The sequence below is a fragment of the Balaenoptera acutorostrata genome, chromosome X (genome assembly GCF_949987535.1).
Source record: "Balaenoptera acutorostrata chromosome X, mBalAcu1.1, whole genome shotgun sequence".
Classification (NCBI taxonomy): Eukaryota; Metazoa; Chordata; class Mammalia; order Artiodactyla; family Balaenopteridae; genus Balaenoptera; species Balaenoptera acutorostrata.
The window spans coordinates 63,052,865-63,069,780 of NC_080085.1; positions in this window are offsets into that span (position 1 = coordinate 63,052,865).

The window sequence follows — 16,916 nt, forward strand, 5'->3', positions numbered from 1 at the left end:
CCCTGCATCTCTGGAATACCTGAAAAGACAGTGAATCATCCCAAAATTGAGGTGGTGGACTTTGGGAGCAATGGTATATAAATTTTTTTCCCTTTTCTCTTTTTCTGAGTGTGTATGTGTATGCTTCTTTGTGTGATTTTGTCTGAATAGCTTCGCTTTTACCATTTGTCCTAGGGTTCTGTCTGTCCATTTTTTTTAAAATATAGTTTTTAGTATTTGTTATCATTGGTGGATTTGTTTTTTGGTTTGGTTGCTCTCTTCTTTCCTTTTTTAAAAATTACTTTTTAATTTAAAAATTTTTTAATAATTATTTTTTCTTTTAATAACTTTATTTTATTTTTTTCTTTCGTTTTTTATCTTTTTTTCCCTCTTCTTCTGAGCCGTGTGGCTGACAGGGTCTTGGTGCTCTGACAGGGGGTCAGGCCTGTGCCTCTGAGGTGGGAGAGCTGAGTTCAGGACATTGGTCCACTAGAGACCTCCCAGCTCCATGTAATATCAAACGGCAAAAGCTCTCCCAGAGATCTCCATCTCAACGCTAAGACCCAGCTCCACTCAACAACCAGCAAGCTACAATGCTGGACACCCTATGCCAAACAGTCAGCAAGACAGGAACACAACCCCACCCATCAGCAGAGAGGCTGCCTAAAATCATAATAATGTCACAGACACCCCAAAACACACCACCGGACGTGGTCCTGCCCACCAGAAAGACAAGATACAGCCTCATCCACCAGAACACAGGCACTAGTACCCTCCACCAGGAGGCCTAAACAACCCACTGGATCAACCTTAGCCACTGGGGGCAGACACCAAAAACAACGGAAATTACGAACCTGCAGCCTGCAAAAAGCATACCCCAAACACAGAAAGTTAAGCAAAATGAGAAGACAGAGAAACACACAGCAGATGAAGGAGCAAGGTAAAAACCGACCAGACCAAAAAAATAAGGAGGAAATAGTCAGTCTACCTGAAAAATAATTCAGAGTAACGATAGTAAAGATGATCCAAAATCTTGGAAATAGAATGGGGAAAATACAAGAAACGTTTAACAAGGACCTAAAAGAACTAAAGAGCAAACAAACAATGATGAGCAACACAATAAACGAAATTTAAAATTCTCTAGAAGGAATCAAGAAAAAAGAATGAAAAGTATTGAGGACACTCTCAGAGACCTCTGGGGCAATGTTAAATGCACCAATATTGGAATTATAGGGATCCCAGAAGAAGAGAAAAAGAAAGGGGCTGAGAAAATATTTGAAGAGATTATAGTTGAAAATTTCCCTAATATGGGAAAAGAAATAGTTAATCGAGTCCAGGAGCACAGAGAGTCCCATACAGGATAAATCCAAGGAGAAACATGTCAAGACACATATTAATCAAACTATCAAAAATTAAATTCGAAGAAAAAATATTAAAAGCAGCAAGGGAAAAACAACAAATAACATACAAGGGAATCCCCATAAGGTTAACAGCTGATCTTTCAGCAGAAACTCTGCAAGCCAGAAGGGAGTGGCAGGACATATTTAAAGTGATTAAAGGGAAAAAACTACAACCAACATTACTCTACCCAGCAAGGATCTCATTCAGGTTCGACAGAGGAATTGAAAACTTTTACAGACAAGCAAAAGCTAAGAGAATTCAGCACCACCAAACCAGCTTTACAACAAATGCTAAAGGAACTTGTCTAGGCAGGAAACACAAGAAAAGGAAAGACGTACAATAACAAACCCAAAACAATTAAGAAAATGGTAATGGGAATATATGTATCGATAATTACCATAAATGTAAATGGATTAAAGGCTCCAACCAAAAGACATAGACTGGCTGAATGGATACAAAAACAAGACCCATATATATGCTGTCTACAAGAGACCCACTTCAGACCTAGGGACAGATGCAGACGGAAAGTGAGGGGATAGAAAAAGATATTCCATGCAAATGGAAAACAAAAGAAAGCTGGAGAGAGGGAGGGAGGCACAAGAGGAAAGAAATATGGGGACACATGTATATGTATAACTGATTCACTTTGTCATAAAGCTGAAACTAACACACCATTTTAAAGCAATTATACTCCAATAAAGATGAAAAAAAAAGAAAGCTGGAGTAGCAATTCTCATATCAGACAAAATAGACTTTAACATAAAGACTATTACAAGAGACAAAGAAGGACATTACATAATGATCAAGGGATCAAACCAAGAAGAAGATATAACAATTGTAAATTTTTATACTCCCAACATAGGAGCACCACAATACATAAGACAAATGCTAACAGCCATAAAAGGGGAAATCGACAGTAACACAATAATAGTAAGGGACTTGGACACCCCACTTTCACCAATGGACAGATCATCCAAAATGAAAATAAATAAGCAAACACAAGCTTTAAATGATACATTAAACAAGATGGACTTAATTGATATTTATAGGACATTTCATCCAAAAACAACAGAATACACTTTCTTCTCAAGTGCTCATGGAACATTCTCCAGGATAGGTCATATCTTGGGTTACAAATCAAGCCTTGGTAAATTTAAGAAAATTTAAATCGTATCAAGTATCTTTTTCCAACAACAAAGCTATGAGACTAGATATCAATTAGAAGAAAAAATCTGTAAAAAATACAAACACATGGAGGCTAAACAATACAATACTTAATAACCAAGAGATCACTGAAGAACTCAAAGAGGAAATCAAAAAATACCTAGAAACAAAGGACAATGAAAAAAAGAGGACCCAAAAACCTATGGAATGCAGCAAAAGCAGTTCTAAGAGGGAAGTTTATAGCAATACAGTCCTACCTCAGGAAACAAGAAACATCTCAAATAAACAACCTAACCTTACACCTAAGTCAATTAGAGAAAGAAGAGCAAAAAACCCACAAAGTTAGCAGAAGGAAAGAAATCATAAAGATCAGATCAGAAATAAATGAAAAAGAAATGAAGGAAACGATAGCAAAGATCAAAACTAAAAGCTGGTTCTTTGAGAAGATAAACAAAATTGATAAACCAGTAGGCAGACTCATCAAGAAAAAAAGGGAGAACACTCAAATCAATAGAATTAGAAATGTAAAAGGAGAAGTAACAACTGACACTGCAGAAATACAAAAGATCATAAGAGATTACTACAAGCAACTATATGCCAATAAAATGGACAACCTGGAAGAATTGTACAAATTCTTAGAAAAGCACAATCCTCCGAGACTGAACCGGGAAGAAATTGAAAATACGAACAGACAATCACAAGCACTGCAATTGAGACTGTGATTAAAAATCTTCCAACAAATGAAAGCCCAGGACCAGATGGCTTCACAGGTGAATTCTCTCAAACATTTAGAGAAGAGCTAACACCTATCCTTCTCAACCTCTTCCTAAAATATAGCAGAGGGAGGAACACTCCCAAACTTATTCTATGAGACCACCATCACCCTGATACCAAAGCAGACAAAGATGTCACAAAGAAAGAAAAGTATAGGTCAATATCACTGATGAACATAGATGCAAAATCCTAACAAAATACTAGCAAACAGAATCCAACAGCACATTAAAAGGATCATAAACCATGATCAAGTGGGGTTGATCCCAGGAATGCAAGCATTCTTCAATATACGCAAATCAATGTGATACACCATATTAACAAATCGAAGGATAAAAACCATATGATCATCTCGATAGATGCAGATAAACCTTTCAACAAAATTCAACACCCATTTATGATAAAAACCCTACAGAAAGTAGGTATAGAGGGAACTTACCTCAGCATAATAAAGGCCATATATGACAAATCCACAGCCAACATCGTTCTCAATGGTGAAAAACTGAAACCATTTCCACCAAGATCAGGAACAAGACAAGGTTGCCCACTCTTAACACTATTATTCAACATAGTTTTGGAAATTTTAGCCACAGCAATCAGAGAAGAAAGAAAAATAAAACGAATCCAAATCATAAAAGAAGAAGTAAAGCTGTCACTGTTTGCAGATGATATGGTACTATACATAGAGAATCCTAAAGACTCTACCAGAAAACTCCTAGAGCTAATCAATGAATTTGGTAAAGTAGCAGGATACAAAATTAATGCACAGAAATCTCTTGCATTCCTATACACTAATGATTAAAAATCTGAAAGAGAAATTAAAGAAACACTCCCATTTACCACTGCAACAAAAATAATAAAATATCTAGGAATAAACCTACCTAAGGAGACAAAAGACCTGTATGCAAAAAACTATAAGAGATTGATGAAAGAAATTAAAGATGATACGAACAGATGGAGAGGTATACCATGTTCTTGGATTGGAAGAATCAACATTGTGAAAATGACTATACTATCCAAAGCAATCTACAGATTCAATGCAATCCTTATCAAACTACCAATGGCATTTTTCACAGAACTAGAACAAAAAAATTCACAATTTCTATAGAAGCACAAAAGACCCTGAATATCCAAAGCAATCTTGAGAAAGAAAAACGGAGCTGGAGGAATCAGATGCCCAGACTTCAGACTATACTACAAAGCTACAGTAATCAAGACAGTATGGTACTGGCACAGAAACAGAAATATAGATCAATGGAACAGGATAGAAAACCCAGATATATACCCACGTACATATGGTCACCTTATTTTTGATAAAGGAGGCAAGAATATACAATGGAGAAAAGACAGCCTCTTCAATAAGTGGTGCTGGGAAAACTGGACAGCTACATGTAAAAGAATGAAATTAGAACACTCCTTAACACCATACACAAAAATAAACTCAAAATGGATTAAAGACCTAAATATAAGGCCAGACACTATAAAACTCTTAGAGGAAAACCTAGGAAGAACACTCTATGACATAAGTCACAGCAAGATCCCTTTTGACCCAGCTCCTAGAGAAATGGAAATAAAAACAAAAATTAAAAGATGGGACCTAATGAAACTTCAAAGCTTTTGCACAACAAAGGAAACCAGAAACAAGATGAAAAGACAACCCTCAGAATGGGAGAAAATATTTGCAGATGAAGCAAGTGACAAAGAATTAATCTCCAAAATTTACAAGCAGCTCATGCAGCTCAATATCAAAAAAACAAACAACCGAATCCAAAAATGGGCAGAAGACTTAAATAGACATTTCTCCAGAGAAGATATACAGATTGCCAACAAACACATGAAAGTATGCTCAACATCACTGACCATTAGAGAAATGTAAATCAAAACTACAATGAGGTATTACCTCACACCAGTCAGAGTGGCCATCCTCAAAATATCTACAAACAATAGATGCTGGAGAGGGTGTGGAGAAAAGGGAACCCTTTTGCACCATTGGTGGGAATGTAAATTGATACAGTAACTAGGGAGAACAGTATGGAGGTTCCTTAGAAAAGTAAAAATAGAGCTACTATACAACCCAGGAATCCCACTACTGGTCATATACCCTGAGAAAACCATAATTCAAAATGAATCATGTACCACAATGTTCATTGCAGCTGTATATACAATAGCCAGGGCATGGAAGCAACCTAATTTCCATCGACAGATACATGGATAAAGAACATGTGACACGTATATACAGTGGAATATTACTCAGCCATAAAAAGAAGCAAAATTGAGTTATTTGTAGTGAGGTGGATGGACGTAGAGTCTGTCATATAGAGTGAAGTAAGTCCGAAAGAGAGAAACAAATACCATATGCTAACACATACATATGGAATCTAAAAAAAAAAAAAGGTTCTGAAGAGCCTAGGGGCAGGACAGGAATAAAGACGTTGATGTAGAGAATGGATTTGAGGACACGGGGAGGGGGAAATGTAAGCTGGGACGAAGTGAGAGAGTGGTATGGACTTATATATACTACCAAATGTAAAATAGATAGCTAGTGGGAAGCAGCCTCATAGCACAGAGAGATCAGCTCAGTGCTTTGTGACAACCTAGAGGGGTGCAATATGGAGGGTGGGAGGGAGTCACAAGAGAGAGGAGATATGGGGATATATATATATATGTATAGCTCATTCACTTTGTTATAAAGCAGAAACTAACACACCATTGTAAAGCAATTATACTCCAATAAAGATGTTAAACAAAAAATTCCACATATAAGCAATATGATATTTCTGCTTCTCTGTGTGACTTACTTCACTCATTATGACAATCACTAGGTCCATCCATGTTGCTGCAAATGACATTATTTCATTCTTTTTTATGGCTGAGTATTATTCCATTGTATATCTGTACCACATTTTCTTTATTCATTATTCTGTCATTGGACATTTAGGTTGCTTCCATGTCTTGGCTATTGTAAACAGTGCTGCAATGAAAATTGGGGTGCATGTATCCTTTCGGACCGTTTTTCTCCAGATATATGCCCAGGAGTGGGATTGCAGGATCATATGGTAGATCTACTCTTACTTTTTTAAGGAACCTCCATACTTTTCTCCGTAGTGGCTTTACCAATTTACATTCCCACCAACAGTGTAGGAGGGTTCCCTTTTCTCCACACCCTCTCCAGCATCTATTTTTTGTGGATTTCTTGGTGATAGCCCTTCTGACTGATGTGAGGTGATATCTCATCGTAGCTTTGATTTACATTTCTCTAATAATTAGTTATATTGAGTATCTTTTCATGTGTGTCTTGGCCATCAGTATGTCTTCTTTGGATAAATGGCTATTTAAGTCTTCTGCCCATTTTTTGATTGGGTTGTTTGTTTTGATGATATTAAGCCACATGAGCTGTTTGTAGATTTTGGAGACTAATCCGTTGTCCGTCAGATCACTTGCAACTATTTTCTCCAATCCTGTGGGTTGTCTTTTCATTTTGTTTATGGTTTCCTTTGCTGTGCAAAAGCTCTTGAGTTCAATTAGGTCCTATTTTTTAATTTTTCTTTTTATTTCCATTACTTGGGTGACAGATTGGAAAAGATTGCTCCGATTTATGTCAGGGAGTGTTCTGCTTATGTTTTCCTCTAAGAGTTTTATATTCTCCAGTCTCAAATTTAGTTCTTTAATCCATTTTGAGTTTATTTTTGTCTGTGGTGTTAAAGACTGTTCTGGTTTCATTTTTTTACATGTAGCAGTCCAGTTTTCCCAGCACCATTTATTGAAGAGACTGTCATTCCTCCATTGTATAGTCTTGCCATCTTTGTCATAGATTAATTGACCATAGGTGCGTGGGTATATTTCTGGGCTTTCTATCCTGTTCCATTGATCTATAATTTTGATTTTCTCTCAGTACCATACTGTTTTGATGACTATAGCTTTGTAGTATAGTCTGAAGTTAGGGAGCCTGATTCCTCCAGCTCCGTTTTTCTTTCTCAAGATTGCTTTGGCTATTCAGGGTCTTTTTTGTCTCCATACAAATTTTAAGATTTTTTGTTCTAGTTCTGCTAAAAATGCCATTGGTAATTTGATATGGATTGCAATGAATCTGTAGATTGCCTTGGGTAGTAATGTCATTTTGGCAATATTAATTCTTCTAATAGAAGAACATGGTACATATTTCCATCTGTTTATATCATTTTCAATTTCTTTCATTAGCATCTTATTGTTTACTAAGTAAAGGTCTTTTGTCTCCTTAGGTAGGTTTATTCCTAGGTATTTTACCATTTTTGATGCTATGGTAAATAAGATTCTTTCTTGAATTTCTCTTTCCAATCGTTTGTTGTTAGTGTATAGAAATGAAACAGATTTCTCTGTATTAATTTTGTAACCTGCAACTGTACCATATTCATTGATGAGCTCTAGTAGTTTTCTGGTAGCATCTTTAGGATTTTCTATGTATAGTATCATGTCATCTGCAAACAGTGACAATTTTTCTTCTTCTTTTCCAATTTGGAGTCGTTTTATTTATTTATTTGTTTTTCTTCTCTGATAGCTGTAGCTAGGATTTCCAAAACTATGTTGAATAAAAGTGGCGAGAGTGGACATCCTTGTCTTGTTCCTTATCTTAGAGGAAATGCTTTCAGGCTTTTACTGTTGAGTATGATACTAGCTGTAGGTTTGTTGTATATGGCCTTTATCATATTGAAGAAGGTTCCCTCCATGCCCGCTTTCTGGAGAGTTTTTTTTTTTTATCATAAATGGCTGTTGTATTCTGTCAAAAGCTTTTTCTGCATCTAGTGAGATGATCACATGGTTTTCTTCAATTTGTTTATGTGGTGTATCACACTGATTGATTTGCAGATACTGAAAAATTCTTGCATCTCTGGGATAAATCCCACTTAATCATGGTGTATGATCCTTTTAATGTGTTGTTGAATTCGGATTGGTGACATTTTGTTGAGGATTTTTGCATCTATGTTTATCAGTGATATTGGCCTGTAATTTTCTTTTTTGTGTGTGGTATTTTTGTGTGGTTTTGGTATCAGGGTGATGGTGGCCTCATAGAATGTGTTTGGGAGTTTTCCTTCCTCTGCAATTTTTTGGAACAGTTTCAGGATAGGTGTTAGCTCTTCTCTAAATGTTTGATAAAATTCGCCTGTGAAGCCCTCAGGTTCTGAACTTTTTTGTTGGGAGTTTTTAAATCACAGTTTCAATTTCAGTACTTGTGATCCTTCTGTTCATATTTTCCATTTCTTCCTGGTTCAGTCTTGGGAGATTGTACCTTTCTAAGAATTTGTCCATTTCTGCCAGGTTGTCCATTTTATATGCCTACAGTTACTTGTAGTAGTCTCTTATGATTCTTTTTATTTCCGTGGTGTCAGCTGTAACTTCTCCTTATTCCTTTCTTATTTTATTGATTTGAGCCCTCTACCTTTTTTTCTTTATGAGTCTGGCTAAAAGTTTATCAATTTTGTTTATCTTTTCAAAGAACTAGCTTTTAGTTTCATTGATCTTTGTTATTGTTTTCTTAGTCTCTATTTCATTTATTTCTGCTCTGTTCTTTATGACTTCTTTCCTTCTACTAACCTTAGGTTTTGTTTGTTCTTCTTTCTCTAGTTGCTTTAGGTATAAGGTTAGGTTGTTTATTTGAGATTTTTCCTGTTTTCTGAGGTAAGATTGTATTGCTATACACTTCCCCTCTTAGAAGTACTTTTGCTGCATCCCACAGGTTTTGGATCATTGTGCTTTCATTTTCATTTGTCTCTACATATTTTTTGATTTCCTTTTTGATTTCTTCAGGGATCCATTGGTTGTTTAGTAGCATATTGTTTAGACTCCACATGTTTGTGGGTGTTTTTTTTTTACATTTTTTTTCTTGCAGTTTATCTCTAATCTCATGGTGTTGTGGTCGGAAAAGATGCTTGATATGAGTTCAATTTTCTTTTTTAAAAATTTTATTTATTTTATTTATTTTATTTTTGGCTGTGTTGGGTCTTCGTTGCTGCGAGTGGGCTTTCTCTAGTTGTGGTGTGCAGGCTTCTCATTGCAGTGGCTTCCCTTGTTGCGGATCATGGGCTCAAGGAGTGTGGGCTTCAGCAGTTGTGGGTCATAGGCTCTAGAGTGTAGCCTCAGTAGTTGTAGCGCACAGGCTTAGTTGCTGTGCGACATGTGGGATCTTCCCAGACCGGGGCTCAAACCCGTGTCCCCTGCATTGGCAGGCAGATTCTTAACCACTGTGCCACCAGGGAAGCCATATTTCATTTTTAAAAAATTTACCAAGGCTCACTTTGTGGCCCAGCATGCGGTCAATCCTAGAGAATGTTCCATGTGCACATGAGAAGAATGTGTATTCTGCTGCTTTCAGATGGAATGCTCTATAAATATCAATTAAGTCCATCTGGTCTAATGTGTCATTTAAGACCTGTGTTTCCATATTGATTTTCGGTCTGAATGATCTGTCCATTGATGAAAGTGAGGTGTTAAAGTCCCTCACTTTTATTGTGTTACTGTCAGTTTCTCCCTTTATGCCTGTTAGTATTTGCCTCATATATTGAGGTGCTCCTGTGTTGGGTGCATATATATTTACAATTGTTATATCTTATTGGATTGATCCCTTGATCATTATGTAGTGCCCTTCTTTGTGTCTTATACCAGTCTTTATTTTTATTTTTATTTTTTTAACATCTTTATTGGAGTATAATTGCTTTACAATGGTGTGTTAGTTTCTGCTTTATAACAAAGTGAATCAGTTATACATATACATATGTTCCCATATCTCTTCCCTCTTGCATCTCCCTCCCTCCCACCCTCCCTATCCCACCCCTCTAGGTGGTCACAAAGCACAGAGCTGATCTCCCTGTGCTATGCGGTTGCTTCCCACTAGCTATCTATTTTACATTTGGTAGTGTATATAGGTCCATGCCACTCTCTCACTTTGTCACAGCTTACCCTTCCCCCTCCCCATATCCTCAAGTCCATTCTCTAGTAGGTCTGTGTCTTTATTCCCGTCTTGCCACTAGGTTCTTCATGACCTTTTTTTCCCCTTAGATTCCATATATATGTGTTAGCATAGTGTATTTGTTTTTCTCTTTCTGACTTACTTCACTCTGTATGACAGACTCTAACTCCATCCACCTCACTACAAATAACTCCATTTCGTTTCTTTTTACCAGTCTTTATTTTAAAGTCTATTTTTTCTGATATGTGTATTGCTACTCCAGCTTTCTTTTGATCTCCATTTGCATGGAATACCTTTTTCCATCCCCTCACTTTCAGTCTGTATGTGTCCCCAGGTCTGAAGCGGGTCACTTGTAGACAGCATATATACAGGTTTTGTTTTTGTATCCATTTGGACAGTCTATGTCTTTTGGTTGGAGCACTTAGTACATTTGCTTTTAAGGTAATTATCAATATGTATGTTCCTATTGCCATTTTCTTAATTGTTTTGGGGTGTTTTTTTTGTAGGTCTTTTTCCTTCCCTTCCTCTTTTGTTCTCTTCTCTTGTGTTTTGCTGACCATCTTTAGTGTTGTGTTTTCTTTTCTGTGCATGTATCTATTGTAGTTTTTGGGTTTGCTATTCCCATGAGGTTTTGATATAGCAGTTGATATATGTATAACGTTGTTTTAAGTTGCTGGTCTCTTTCCCACCTAGAGAAGTTCCTTTAGCATTTGTTGCAAAGCTGGTCTGGTGGTGCTGAAGTCTCTTAGCTTTTGCTTGTCTGTAAAGCTTTTGGTTTCTCCATCAAATCTGAATGAGAGCCTTGCTGGGTAGAGTATTCTTGGTTGTAGGTTCTTCCCTTTCATCACTTAAAATATATCATGCCACTGCCTTCTGGCCTGCAGAGTTTCTGCTGATAAATCAGCATATAACCTTATGGGAGTTCCTTTGTATGTTACTTGTCATTTTTCTCTTGTTGCCTTTAATATTTTTTCTTTGTCTTTAATTTTTGTCAATTTGATTACTATGTGTCTTGGCATGTTCCTCCTTGGATTTATCCTGCCTGGGAGTCTCTGTGCTTCCTGTACTTGGGTGACTGCTTTCTTTCCCATGTTAGGAAAGTTTTCAGCTATTATCTCTACAAATATTTTTTTCAGTTCTTTCTCTCTCTTTTCTTCTTCTTCTGGGACCCCTATAATGCGAATGTTGGTGCATTTAATTTAGTCCCAGAAGTCTCTTATACTGTCTTCATTTCTTTTCATTCTTTTGTCTTATTCTGTTCTGTGCCAGTAATTTCCACCTTTCTGTTTTCCATGTCACTTATCCATTCTTCTGCCTGAGTTATTCTGCTATAGTTTCCTTCTAGTGTGTTTTTCATTTCAGTTATTGCATTGCTCATCTCTGTTTTTTTTTCTTTAGTTCTTCTAGGTCTTTGTTAAACATTTCTTGCATCTTCTTGATCCTTGCCTCCATTCTTTTTCTGAGATCCTGGATCATCTTCACTATCATTTTTCTGAATTCTTTTTCTGGAGGGTTGCCTATCTCCACTTCACTTAGTTGTTTTTCTGGGGTTTTATCTTGTTCCTTCGTCTGGGACAGATTCCTCTGCCATTTCATTTTGTCTAACTTTCTGTGTTTGTGGTTTCCATTCCACAGGATGCAGGACTGTAGTTCTTCTTGCTTCTGCTGTCTTCCCTCTGGTGGATGAGGCTATCTAAGAGGCTTGTGATAGCTTCCTTATTGATGTGACTGGTGGTGAGTGGAGCTGGATCTTGTCCTTCTGGTGGGCAGAGCCATCCTCAGTAAAACTTTAATCTGCTTGTCTGCTGATGGGTGGGGCTGTGCTCCCACTCCACTGGTTGTTCAGCCTGAGGTGACCTAACACTAGAGCCCCCAGTCTGCCTGTTGGGGCCGATGACAGCCTCTGGGAAGGCTGACACCAATGAGAAACTCCTAGAACTGCTGCTGCCAGTGTCTTTGTTCCTTCAGTGAGACACAGCCACCCCCCACCTCTGCAGGAGACCCTCCAACACTGGCAGGTAGGTCTGACCCCATCCCTTATGGGGTCACTGCTTTTTTCCCCTGGGTCCTTCTGCACACAAGACTCCATGTGAGCCCTCCAAGAGTGGAGTTTCTGTTTCTCCCAGTCCTGTGGAAGTCCTGCAACCAAACCCCACTGGTCTTCAAAACCAGATTCTCTGGGGACTTCTCCCATTATTGAACCCCCAGGCTGGGAAGCCTGACGTGGAGGTGAGAACTTTCACTCCTGTGGGATAACTTCTGTGGTATAATTGTTTTCCAACTTGTGGGTCACCCAACCGGCGGGCATGGGATTTGATTCTATTGTGACTGCGCCCCTCCTACTGTCTCATTGTGGCCACTTCCCAGTCTTTGGATGTAGGTTTTTTAGTAGGTTCCAGCATCTTTTTGTCAATGGTTGTTCAGCCGTTAGTTGTGATTTTGGTGTTTACCTAAGAAGGGAGTGAGTCCAAGTCCTACTCCACCTTTTTTTTAAAAATTAATTTTTATTGGAATATGGTTGCTTTACAATGTTGTGTTAACCTCCACTGCACAACAAAATGAATCAGCCATACACATACAGATATCCCCTCCCTTTTGGACTTCCCTTCCATTAGGTTACCACAGTGTATTAGGTAGAGATACCTGTGCGACATACAGCAAGTTCGCATCAGTTGTCTATTTTATACATAGTATCAGTAATGTATATGTGTCAATCCCACTCTCCCAATTCCTCCCTCCCCATCCCTTTCCCCCTTGGTATCCATACATTCGTTTTCTATGTCTATGTCTCTATTTCTGCTTTGCAAATAAAATCATCTATACCATTTTTTCTAGATTCCACATATATGCGTTATTATAAGATATTTACTTTTCTCTTTCTTACTTACATCACTCTGTATGACACTCTCTAGGTCCATCCACGTCTCTACAAATCACCCAATTTCATTCCTTTTTATGGCTGAGTAATATTCCATTGTATATATGTACCACATCTTCTTTATCCATTCATCTGTTGATGGACATTTAGGTTGCTTCTATATCCTGGCTGTTGTAAATAGTGCTGCTTATGAACATTGAGGTGCATATTTTTTTTGAATTATGATTTTCTCTGGGTATATGCCAAGTAGTGGGATTGTTGGTTCATATGGTAGTCCTATTTTTAGTTTTATATGAACCTTCATACTGTTTTCCATAGTGGCTGTATCAATTTACAATCCCATCAACAGTTCAAGAGGGTTCCCTTTTCTCCACACCCACTCCAGCATTTATTGTTTGTAGATATTTTGATGATGGCCATTCTGACTGGTGTGAGGTGATACCTCAATGTAGTTTTGATTTGAATTTCTCTAATGATTAGTGATGTTGAACATATTTTCATGTGTTTGCTGACCATCTGTATGTCTTCTTTGGAGAAATGTCTATGTAGGTATTCTGCCTATTTTTTTATTGGGTTGTTTGTTTTTTTTTTGATATTGAGCTGCATGAGCTGCATGTAAATTTTGGAGATTAATCCTTTGTCTGTTGCTTCATTTGCAAATATTTTCTCCTAATTGAAGCATTGTCTTCTCATCTGGGTTATGGTTTCCTTTACTATGCAAAAGCTTTTAAGTTTCATTAGGTCCCATTTGTTTATTTTTGATTTTATTTCCATTTCTCTAGGAGGTGGGTCAAAAAGGATCTTGCTGTGATTTATGTCATAGAGTGTTCTGCCCATGTTTTCCTCTAAGAGTTTGATAGTGTCTGGCCTTACATTTAGGTCTTTAATCCATTTTGAGTTTATTTTTGTGTATGGTGTTAGGGAGTGTTCTAATTTCATTCTTTTACATGTAGCCGTCCAGTTTTCCCAGCACCACTTATTGAAGAGGGTGTCTTTTCTCCGTTGTATATTCTTGCCTCCTTTTTCACAGATTAGGTGACCATAGGTGTGTGGGTGTGTCTCTGGGCTTTCTATCCTGTTCCACTGATCTATATTTCTGTTTTTGTGCCAGTACCATACTACCTTGATTACTTCAGCTTTGTTGTATAGTCTGAAGTCAGGGAGCCTGATTCCTCCAGCTCCATTTTTGTTTTTCTGGTTTGCTTTTGCTATTCAAGGTCTTTTGTGTTTCCATAAAAAGTGTAAAATTTTTTGTTCTAGTTCTGTGAAAAGTTCCATTAGTAATTTGATAGGGATTTCACTGAATCTGTAGATTGCTTTGGGTAGTATATTCATTTTCACAATATTGATTCTTCCAATCCAAGAACAGAGTATATCTCTCCATCCATTTATGTCATCTTTGATTTCTTTCATCACTGTTTTATAGTTTTCTGAGTACAGGTCTTTTGCCTCCTTAGGTAGGTTTATTCCTATGTATTTTATTTTTTTTCATTGCAGTGGTAAATTGGACTGTTTCCTTAAGTTCTCTTTCTGCTGTTTTGTTGTTAGTGTATAGGAATGAGAGAGATTTCTGTGTATTAATTTTATATCCTGCAACTTTACCAAATTCATTGATTAGCTCTAGTAGTTTTCTGGTGGCATCTTTAGGACTTTCTATGTATAGTATCATGTCATCTGCAAACCATGACAGTTTTAATTCTTCTTTTCTGATTTGGATTCTTTTATTTCTTTTTCTTCTCTGATTGCCATGGCTAGGACTTCCAAAACTGTGTTGAATAATAGTGGTGATAGTGGACATCCTTGTCTTGTTCCTGATCTTAGTGGAAATGCTTTCAGTTTTTCACCATTGAGAATAATGTTTGCTGTGGGTTTGTCATATATGGCCTTTATTACGTTGAGGTAGGTTCCCTCTATGCCCACTTTCTAGAGAGTTTTTATCATATATGGGTGTTGAATTTTGTCAAATGCTTTTTCTACATCTATTGAGATGATCATATGGTTTTTATTCTTTAATTTATTAATATGGTGTATCACACTGATTGATTTGCATATACTGAGGAATTCTTGCATCCTTGGAATAAATCCCACTTGATCATGGTGTATGACCCTTTTAATGTGTTGTTGGATTCTGTTTGCTAGTATTTTGTTGAGGATTTTTGTGTCTATGATCATCAGTGATATTGGCCTATAGTTTTCTTTTTGTGTGATATCTTTATTTGGTTTTGATATCAGGGTGATGGTAGCCTTGTAGAATGAGTTTGGGAGTCTTCCATCCTCTGCAAAGTTTTGCAGGAGTTTGAGAAGGATAGGTGTTAGCTCTTCTCTAAATGTTTGATAGAATTCACCTGTGAAGCCATCTGGTTCTGGACTTTTGTTTGTTGGAAGTTTTCAGTCACAGTTTCAATTTCATTACTTGTGATTTGTCTGTTCATATTTTCTATTTCTTCTTGGTTCAGTCTTAGAAGGTTGTACTTTTCTAAGAATTTGTCCATTTCATCCAGGTTGTCCATTTTTTTGGCATATAGTTGCTTGTAGTATTCTCTTATGACCCTTTGTATTTCTATGGTGCCAGTTATAACTTCTCCTTTTTCAATTCAAATTTTACTGATTTGAGTCCTCTCCCTCTTTTTCTGGATGAGTATGGTTAAAGGTTTATCATTTTTGTTTACCTTCTCAAAAAACCAGCTTTTAGTTTTACTGATCTTTGCTATTGTTTCCTTTGTCTCTATTTCATTTATGTCTGCTCTGATCTTTATGATTTCTTCTACTAACTTTGGGTTTTGTTTGTTCTTCTTTCTCTAGCTGCTGTAGGTGTAACGTTAGGTTGTTTGTTTTAGATTATTCTTGTTTCTTGAGGTAGAGTTGTTGCTATAAACTTCCCTGTTAAAACTGCTTTTGCTGTGTCCTATAGACTTTGGGTCGTCATATTTTCACTGTCATTTGTTTCTAGGTATTTTTTGATTTCCTCTTGAATTTCTTCAGTGATCTCTTGGTTATTAAGTAGTGTTTTGTTTAGCTTCCATGTGTTTGTATTTTTTTTGATGTTTTAGGGCTTTAATGTCCTTCATACGGTCAATATAAAACACTGACAATGGATGAACAATTCAGGAAAAGACTCTTCAGCAAAGATCTTCCCGAACTCATGGCATCACTGGTCAAACACCATAAAGAGAACAGTCACGTGAACAAACAGTAAGGGAGTTTAGTGGGGATTTTTAGTTTAACAGCATAACTGAAAAACAAAGAACCAACCAACCAACCGACCAACCAACCAACCAACCAACCGTTCTTCTACCCACTGAAAGGAAAGTAAAAGTGAATCAGGGAGCTTCCAAATCTTGTGAAGCAGCTTAAAAAGGGAGAGGGGAGGGGGAATGGGAGGCACACAACTGTTGAGAACGTAACACTCTAATGCACAAGGTCAAGGATCCTAACAAATTCTCCAAGTTTCAACATATACCAACAAGAATCGTATTATTAGAAATATAAATGCACAGAGATATAATTTCATAGAGATATAAACTATTTGGTATTAAAAACAGACCTTGCTATATAAACATATAGTATGTCACTTTTATCGCTTTATGAGAATAACCATATAAAGAAAGAATCCAGAAGACCCCACTGCTGTCATCTTGCAAAGGATCAAAATTCAGCACCCAGAGGGCCCCACCTACCCTCCATGCTGTGTGTTTGTGTGTCTCTAAAAATAATAACCTGCAATTTGCATATAATTAAACCCACAGGCAGCTTTGAATATGAGATCTAGGCAGAAAAAGTAGC